This window comes from Neovison vison, chromosome 1 (genome assembly GCF_020171115.1).
Source record: "Neovison vison isolate M4711 chromosome 1, ASM_NN_V1, whole genome shotgun sequence".
Lineage (NCBI taxonomy): Eukaryota > Metazoa > Chordata > Mammalia > Carnivora > Mustelidae > Neogale > Neogale vison.
The window spans coordinates 277,354,354-277,363,749 of record NC_058091.1 but is presented as its reverse complement, the minus strand read 5'-3'; the positions used below and the strand labels follow the sequence as shown (position 1 = coordinate 277,363,749).

The 9,396-nt window shown below is 41.3% G+C and overlaps 1 long non-coding RNA gene across 2 annotated transcripts in view; it reads right to left on the bottom strand.

Annotated features, from left to right (window-relative positions):
• Positions 1 to 8,804: 8,804 nt before the first annotated feature.
• Positions 8,805 to 9,396, bottom strand: part of LOC122894311 — a 114,654-nt gene continuing 114,062 nt past the window's right edge. For both annotated transcript variants that reach the window (XR_006381769.1, XR_006381770.1), the window contains exon 6: positions 8,805 to 9,390. This is a non-coding gene — a long non-coding RNA (uncharacterized LOC122894311). The remainder of the gene's footprint in view (positions 9,391 to 9,396) is intronic.

Below are 9,396 nucleotides of genomic sequence, written 5' to 3'. Positions count from 1 at the left end.
CTCAAGTCTGATATCCTTTTTGGACAGATGGCGGAAGGAGGGAAGTTTTGTCTGTACGCATGGGGAGGGAGACCATAGTCTTGCGGGGGGGAGGGGTGTGTTTTCATAAGGGGGCAGTGACAGCAAGTGTCCCCTGCTGCGCATTGGCTTGCACGCAGAGTAGCCAAGCAAGGACACCACATGATCACCACGTGCAGCCTTTCTGCCATGGTGCTGTTGGACCCTGAGCACCGGGACTTGCTGTGCTGGTCCCAGAGAGAGGCTGCCTGCAGCGGGACCATGGGAAGAACTGACATGCCTGAAGGTGGGTCTGACCTTCCCCCGAGCTGCAGTTCTGTGTGTTTTAGTTTGATTCTACAAAAGTATTCTCTTGCTGCATGATATGCAAAATTAGTGTAATTTTGGAGGTGGAAGGAACCCTAGAGATGATTTATTCAAACCCTCTCACTGTCCAGTTGTAGAATCAAGGATGATAAGAAGCCCGAGGAGGTTGATACCGCCGAGGGAGCTAGGCGCTGCAAAATCCTGCAGCTGATGCACTCATTTTAAAATTAAAGGGACTGAATTCTTAAAACCTCTTTCTTTTGCTTTATTTTGAATAGCCAGACCCTCCCAGGAATAATAAAAGCACAGCTAGAAATCTCTAATCTGGTGGGGTTTCTTTCCCTTTAATTTTACCACATGTGGACCCTGAAATTGTAATAAGGAACAGGACCGAACATAGTAACTCACCATATAATGCAATCTAACCCAGATGTTGATGGCAGGCTGATTTCTGAAGCACAGGCTGAGAGCTTGTTTCAGAAGTGGGGAAACACTGGGATTCTAGAATAGCAGTCATAACCCTCAGCTAAATGTCCCTGTAGAGCTTGTAACCAAAGCCATTCCTGATACACAGAAATTTTTTATATTTATGCCCTTTGTCCATTCTCAGCTTCTTCCCTCCTCTTTCTTTCCTTCTGTGAGCCCACGTTCCCACATTCCTATTATTTCCTCCTCTCTCGGTTCCCAGGAGCATCTTGCTTGCCCTTGGGTTTTCGGGACCTCCCGTTAGAACATCCTGGCTAGGACTGCGTTTCTAAAAAAGTTTATGACTCATAGGACTATTTTCCTGAATTTTCCTCCATTATCAAAATCCCTTACTATCATTCTCAATTCCAAAGTGTGCTAAGGGAAGCCTGGGTGGTTCAATCAGTTAAGCATCTGCCTTTAGCTCAGGTCATGATCTGAATGTCCTGGGATAGAGGCCGGCATCTGGCTCCTTGCTTAGCAGGAAGCCTGCTTCTCTCTCTGCCTGCCACTCCCCCTGCTTGTTTTCTCTCTCTGTCTGACTAATAAATAAATAAAATCTTAAAAAAAACAAAACAAAACAGGGATGCCTGGGTGGCGCAGTTGGTTGGACGACTGCCTCCGGCTCAGGGCGTGATCCTGGAGTCTCGGGATCGAGTCCCACATCAGGCTCCCAGCTCCATGGGGAGTCTGCTTCGCTCTCTGACCTTCTCCTCGCTCATTCTCTCACTGTCTCTCTCTCTCAAATAAATAAAAAATAAAATCTTAAAAACAAAACAAAACAAAACAAAAACAAAACAAAACCCAAAACACCCTAAGTGTCCTATGCTGACTTCCCAAGATAATTTTATAATTTAATAAGGGTTTATGGAGGAAGGACCAAATTATGACTGACTGACTAACATACATACATTTATTTATTTATTTACTTATTTATTTTAGAGAGCAAGCACGAGAGCCAAGGGAAAGGGAAAGAAGCAGACGTCCTGCTGTGTGTGGAGTCTGCCTCCAGGCTTCATCCCAGGAACTCGAGATCATGAGCTGAGCCAAAACCAAGCCAGACACTTGAGTGAGCCACCCAGGCACACCCCAAATCATGACTTTGGAAAGCCATAGGCACTTTTACTTTTAATGGGCCCCTTACTCCATTAAAAAAATATGAAAAATCACATTGTACAACTGCTTTGGAAGAAAAATAAACACAATCCAGACTGAATTCATTATTATTTTCCCCTATAATCTTTTAAAAAGTAAAAATGAAAAAATATTGTAGACCCTAAGCATTGTACCCACCGTGCCTCCAGCGTACTGTCTGTGCCTGTTAGTGCCTCCCGAAGACTGGCGGGTTACATTAGCGTTTCAGACTGTGTTGAGTTATCACTACGATGCTTTTGGCTGTAAATAATGGAACAAAAGTCAAATGGGCTTAAACAACAAGAGGAATTTATAGGCTCACAGAGCTGGTCAAGTTCAGAGACTGCTATGGCTTCGAGTCAGGTACCTTCGCTTGTGAAACTTTCATTCTTCAGGTAAAGACAGAGACAGACCAGTCATAGACCTCACTTTTTCCCTGCCCATTGGCCACTGCTCTCCCTGCCTACCTTCCTATCAGAGCTCACCTCCATGACGAAAGGAGCTGAAAAAGCCAGACATGCTTTCTCAGTCTCTCGGGAGGCTACGCTTTAGACACATAGCCAAATTCTGGCCATTGCAACTTCAGTGAAAGTATGCTTCCAGGTTTCCTCCCCCTTAGCTGTGCAGGAAGTTCCCATTCCTTCTGTCCTGCTTTGGGATATGCACAGGCTTCTGCAACAGTCTTGATTTCATGAGAGGCCACGTGGACCACACTTTGAAGGTGGCAGAGCACAAAGACCCAGTTTCGGGTTCTTGATGACATTGTTGAATTACCCAACCAGCCCCGAAACTCATACCTCTGAACACTTTCATTAAGTAAGATAACAAATTTTTAGCTGGATATTCTATTACTTGCAGCTTCCTACAGATAATGAGAAAACAAGGGAATGAACCCCAGATTTTCAGATATTGATACATGCTATTAGAACAATAAATATGATGCAGGACTGCTTCAAACTGGAGGATTATAGAAAGGCTCTCTAAAGTGATATTTGAGCCTGATGGAGCCAGCCAGCCAGAGATCTGGAGGCAAGGTGCTTCAGACCGAGCAAACGGTAACTCTAAAAGTCCTAAGTGGCAATTACTAGAGTGAATTTGAAGAACAGAAAGAAGTACCTTGATTGCAGTACAGCGAATAAGGGGAGGGAGTAGAATGTGAAGTCAGACAAGTTATAGGTCATTTTGCTTTTTTTTTTTTCAGAATATCTTGGCACAATGGTATATTCTAGAAAACTGGGTGGAGGGGACATTTTAAGGATATCAAGTGGCAAAATCTCATTTTGTAAGCAGCTGCTTAGTGTGCATATTAAATGTGGTAGCACTATCTGCCCATCTCCTTCATAAGTAGCGTCGTCCAGCTCCTAAGCTCCTTTTCAGAGAACTGTACTCCTCTCACATATGGTTGCCACAGGAGCAGCTCTATTTTATGAAAGGACCTGACTGTAGTTTACTGGACCAGAGATGGGTATCTAATCTAAAAAGGCTTTTCCCCTAGGGGTTTTGGAATTGGGGGCAAGGATCAAGTTAATGCCTTGCACATGGCTAAAGATGTAAGATATAAAGCTTGAAAAATGTAGTCATATCTTGATCATATGAAAAAACAATTGGTTGTCTATCCTGAGAGGAGGAGTAAGGGAAGGACAACCCTAATGGAATTCAAGTCCCTGGTTCCTGTAGGTTCCCAAAGCCCAGCCCCATTTTTCCCTTTTTTGGTTTGGTGATTCCATTTTTATACCATGGCTTATTTCAGGTACCTTTTAGGGGAAAGGGGAGATGTCAATAATTGGAATCAAGGGTGAAATGTTAAAATAACAAATCTTAAAATATAGAATTAGCTGAGTAAAACTGAGGTGGGGAGCAGTAATGATTCAGAGGTCCTGAGCTGAATGCCTATATTCCTAGTTATGTAATAGCAAAGCAGTTGATTACTATTGTCTCTTGAGGGCCATGAGCCTATAAAGATTTCAGTAGTGGGGCACCTGTCTGGCTCAGTCAGTGGAGCATGAAACTCTTGATCTTGGGGTTGTGGGTCTGAGCCCCATGTTGGGTGTAGAGATTACTTAAAAATAAAATCTTTAAAAAAAAAAGATTTCAGTAGAAGTCGATATATCCACCATGTATTTATTTATTTTGTTCTATCTTTAGGAAAACTAATTTCTAGTTAAAGCTGGCTTACCTCTAAGTATATAGAGAACAAAGTATGCTTTAAGAAAACAATTTTTTTGCTCATAACCAGTGATCTGTGACCGCTGTTGCTTCGATAATTGTCTTGCTAAATTGTACCAGCCAAATTCCTTTTTCTTTTTTAAAGATTTAATTTTTTATCAGCGAGAGAGAGAGCATGAGCGAGGTGAGGGGGCAGAGGGAGAAGCAGACTCCCTGTTGAGCAGGGAGCCCAAATCAGACTCAATCCCGGGACTCCAGAATCATGACCTGAGCCAAAGGCAGACACTTCACTGTCTGAGCCACCCAGGTGCCCCTGTACCGGCCAAATTCTTAACAGCACTCTAAGATCTGTGCATTAATTTGGAAATTTGAGGGAACCTGAAATCTTATTACTCTCCTTCCCTTGCTCCAACCTATCTTTAACTTTTGCAAATTAGTACCAGGACTTGGTACATTCTTTTCTATTAGGCAGAAAAGTTCCCTTTCCTCTACTAACTTCACCATAATTCCAGTTCTCCCCCACCTCTCTATTTGAGCTTGCATCCTGAAACTTCCTGAGAATTCAGATCTGGATTAGGTACTCTTGCTAGGAACTCTTATAACACTGTGTTCCTACTATCACCTCGTTTTACAACTGCTTTCTTGTCTTTCTGCACCACTGAACTGTAAGTTGAAAGCTGGGCACACAGTACGGTTTTAATAGTGTTGCATGAATGAATTGAAAGTTATAATGAATACTAAAATAATATATGCAAAGTATTTGGCACATAAACAATCAATACTTTTTTCTTGTTTTCTTTTATGATTCATAAAAAAACCCTAGAACCTGAGAACAGTAAGGCATACTGAATATTGCCCTACAGTGGGAACAGCTATGCAGATGAAACCAGGGGTGATGCGAAAATTTAACTGTTTGGCCAACCGTCATAGCAGATGCCCAATAATTAGAACAGAAGAGCCTGGCCTTCTACTTAGAAGAGATGACTGGCCTTGCCCCAACAACAGAACATAAATTCACTTATTAGTAAACTGAACATATGGTGACTATATCTAAGAAGAATTGAAATTAAATTGATGGAAATTTATTTACTAGTGATACTTTGAAAGACAATCCAAGTAGTTACATTGACACTACTTGTACTGATAAGAACTTACTTATAAAATAATCAATATCTCTTTTATATATTAGTGACAGTCATTAAAAAACAATATTTCCAAGCATATAAAGTATAATAAACTCTAAGAATAAATTTAAGGTATACCAAGCATGATTTAAAACTATACAGCTTTACTAAGGATCATAAAAATACTTGAATAAGAGGGGAAAGAGCATGTGCTTTTAAAGATTCTTCGATATTAAAAGATGATAATTTTCCCCAAATCGCTTTACAAACACTGAAATTTCAAATAAAACACCAAGGTTTTTTGGTAAAGTTCTTGTTGAAAGATAATATACATACAAAAAGTACATGTATAGTACATCTCAACACATGTGTAATTATTTTTAAATGGGGTTAAGTTCAAAGGCTCTCTGAAGTAAAATGGAGCAAAATAGCCCATCAAATTTCAATTTAAAAAACTAAAATTTGGGGGGCGCATGGGTGGCTCAGTGGGTTAAGCCTTTGCCTTCGGCTTAGGTCATAGAGTCCTGCATCAGGATCTCTGCTCAGCAGGGAACCTGCTTCCCCAGCCCCCCGCCTGCTTCTCTGCCCACTTGTGACCCCTCTCTCTCTGTCAAATAAACAAATAAAATTTTTTAAAAAGTTAAAAAAAAATAAAATTTTGGAGCTGGTACTCTAACATAGAATTTGACAGAAAAGGATAAAAAGCCCCCTCCCCCCAAAAAGCTCATGAGAACATGTATAAATAAATATGGTTAATGTAGCATTTCAGACTGTGAGTTAATTACAGAATCTTTAATGGTGCTAGGATCATTGTGATATCAGTATTTAACTGAACATTGGATTTAAAAAAGAAATATAAAATCAGAAAAGATCCAGAATAATATATAGCTTAAAATTTATTATTTGTAAGCATGCCATTAAAAATTGACATCATAATAAAGAAGATTGATAGACTTGTCTGCATACATTTAATACTTCTCTGTGGTGAACATCCTAACGTTAAAAGGCAAATGACAAATTAGGAGACAGTGTTTGCTATCTCCATTAGGTCCCAGGCAGTGTCTGATAAGATCAAGGTGTGCTTTATGTACAGGTGAGTTTATGTACAGATCCTGGAGTCAGATTGCTTAGATTTGAATGTGAAACGGCCCACTTACCAGCTGTCTTAGGTCAGGTTCCCTAGAAGCCATGACTGAGATGAAGATTTCTATACAATTGACTTATCAAAGATGTTCTCTTCAGTGAAATCTAAAGAAGGCAGGAAACAGGCTAAGACAGCGGGATAACCTAGTAAAGACAAGGGTTCAAATGAAGCTTTACCTCAGCCTGACCTCACTGGAAGATGTAGAGCCAACATGGTACCATGAAGTCTTCGGGCCTTGAAGCAAGCAGGCTGGGCCTCTGTATCCTCACTGCATCCGTCAGTCATTGTTTGTTGGCCATCCAAATACTTGGGACAAACTGAGGACTATTTTCCTGAGAAGGGTGCAACTCTGAGTTGTTAGCCACCAACCATCATGGCGGCTAGATGATGGCTGGAGGCACTCGATGGACAAGGGGATTGGGAGATAGCACTAGCAGCATCTTCTAAAATAACTAAAATCAGTCATCCTGATTGAGTTTCTTAACTCTTTGAAGCTTTCATTTCCTCATTTACAAGGAAAACATATCAATGCCATTGGGTTGTAGGAGTTATGGTAAGGAATAGTATGTCAGGAAAGAGTAACAAAAATACTCAAAAGTTAGCATTTAGAGAGTTTTACAAGTCTAAATGTTCACTTATAGTAATATGGGAAAACTGCAAAGACTGGCAAAGCATAAGTGAAGAAACAGAATTGTCCAAAATATCAGAATATTTTCTCTCACTGTAACTATAGAAATGCAAACTTAAAGAAAATAACTATTTATTTCTTATTTAAGAGACAAAATCAAAGATAATACTCAGTGTTAGCAAGGTGTCTGTGTGGGAATAGAGCAATCTCTTACATTCCTAGCAAGAGTATAAAATGATTGGGTGCCTGGGTGGCCCAGTGGGTTAAAACCTCTGTCTTTGGCTCAGGTCATGAACCTGGTGTCTTGGTGTCCTGGGGTCGAGCCCTGCATCGGGCTCCCTGCTCAGCAAGGACCCTGTTTCCCCCCTCTCTCTGCCTACCTCTGCTTATTTGTGATCTCTGTCTGTCAAATAAATAAATAAAATCTTTTAAAAAAAAGTATAAAATGATCGATTATTTTCTGGAGGGCATACTGAAAATCTGTCTGAAGTTTTTAAATCATGTATACCTTCTTAAATGTGCATTCCCATTTCCAAGAATTTATTTGCAGAGCATTTGGGATAGAAATTGGTAAATACTCTGGGTGGCTCAGTTGGTTAAGCAACTGCCTTTGGCTCAGGTCATGATTCCAGCGTCCTGGGATCAAGTCCCACATTAGGCTCCTTGCTTGGCAGGGAGCCTGCTTCTCCCTCTGCCTCTGCCTGCCACTCTGTCTGCCTGTGCTCACTCTCGCTCTCTCTCTCTCTCTGACAAATAAATCAATAAATAAAATCTTTAAAAAAAAAATACAAAGAAGTGCATACGTAGTGTTATTCAAATATTGGAAAATTGGCACGAGCTGATAATTAAGAAGGAATAATAATGACAATGCATCTACTATGAAGAGAAATGGTATAAAAAATATACTTACTGATAAGAAATTAAGTCCAAATTTGAGTCAAAAACACAAATTAAAAAATAGTATCCTGGGGAGCCTGGGTGGCTCAGTTGGTTAAACAACTGCCTTCGGCTCAGGTCATGATCCTTGAGTCCCGGGATCGAGTCCCACATCGGGCTCCCAGCTCCATGGGGAGTCTGCTTCTCCCTTTGACCTTCTTCCCTCCCATGCTTTCTCACTCGAGTTCTCTCTCTCAGATAAATAAATAAAATCTTTCTAAAAATTGTATTCTGATAATAAGACACAATTTCTAAAAACATTTGGAGGTAACATACACTAGTGGTGATTATCTTTGTGAGATGAATTATTTTTATCTTCTTTGTGCTTCTTTGTAGCTTTCTGATCTTTCTTCAGTGAAGAAGTGACACGACAGTAACTCACAAGCTTCGGGCTTCTCAGGAGCTCAAGCCGGTAGGTGCAAAATGTGAGGGTGGCCTTTAGCCACAATTTAGTTCTTTTTGATTTCCTGCTATTTCTGCCAAACCTAAATTTGTAAGCAAATGCTTGGAACATATTTAAAGATAGAATGAAGAACAGTTTCAAGCAAACAGATCTCTTCAACACACAGACACAAATCACTATGAACAATGAGTGCACATCTTTTTACCTAAGGAAGAAAAAGAAAATCTTTCCTGTAAGAGCGACTGGCGAGAGAACTGCCTTAGGTTGTTGCTTTGAAACTTGATTCACACTCATTCGAGGAATCATATCTTCAGTGTACTCATTTTAAAGATTTTTATTTTATTTATTTGTCATAGAGAGAGAAGCGAGAGCAAGCACAGGCAAACAGAGTGGTAGGCAGAGGCAGAGGGGGAAGCAGGCTCCTGCCAAGCAAGGAGCCTGATGTGGGACTCGATCCCACGATGCTGGGATCATGACCTGAGCCGAAGGCAGCCGCTCAACCAACTGAGCCACCCAGGCGTCCCCAGTGTACTCATTTTATTCTGTCTTTAGGCTCATTGACTATTTGGGCAAGATAGCAAACTGTATCAATCAGAATTACAACAGAAAACAGATGGCACAAAGGGGTAAGTGAAGAGAGGAGAACAAAGGGATAGTTTACAGTGCTGTGGGCAGGGCTCAGAAAAGGCATGACATCAGGGCTCGCTAGCAGTTATCAGAGAGGTTGAAAGAATGAGAAGGAGGAGCTGTTGTTTGAACCCTGAGAAGCCAACTGAGAGATGCAGGGACTCGGTAGAACACAGGTCACCATACCAATCACATCCGGCTCCTGTCCTCCAAGTGCTGGCTTAGCACGTCAGGCAGCTTCCATGTCCGGGCACCTCCACCCCAACACAAGTGTCCACAATCCTCACAGCAGGGGCAGAGAGAAGAGAAGCCCCCACACCAGCTCTTCAGTGCAGCTAACTGGAGGTGATGGGTCATTTCTGTGCACGTCTCATTGGCCGAAGCAAGTCATGTGGTCTTGCCCAACCACAAGGGGCTGGGGAAGAATCCTCATATGCACCTGAAA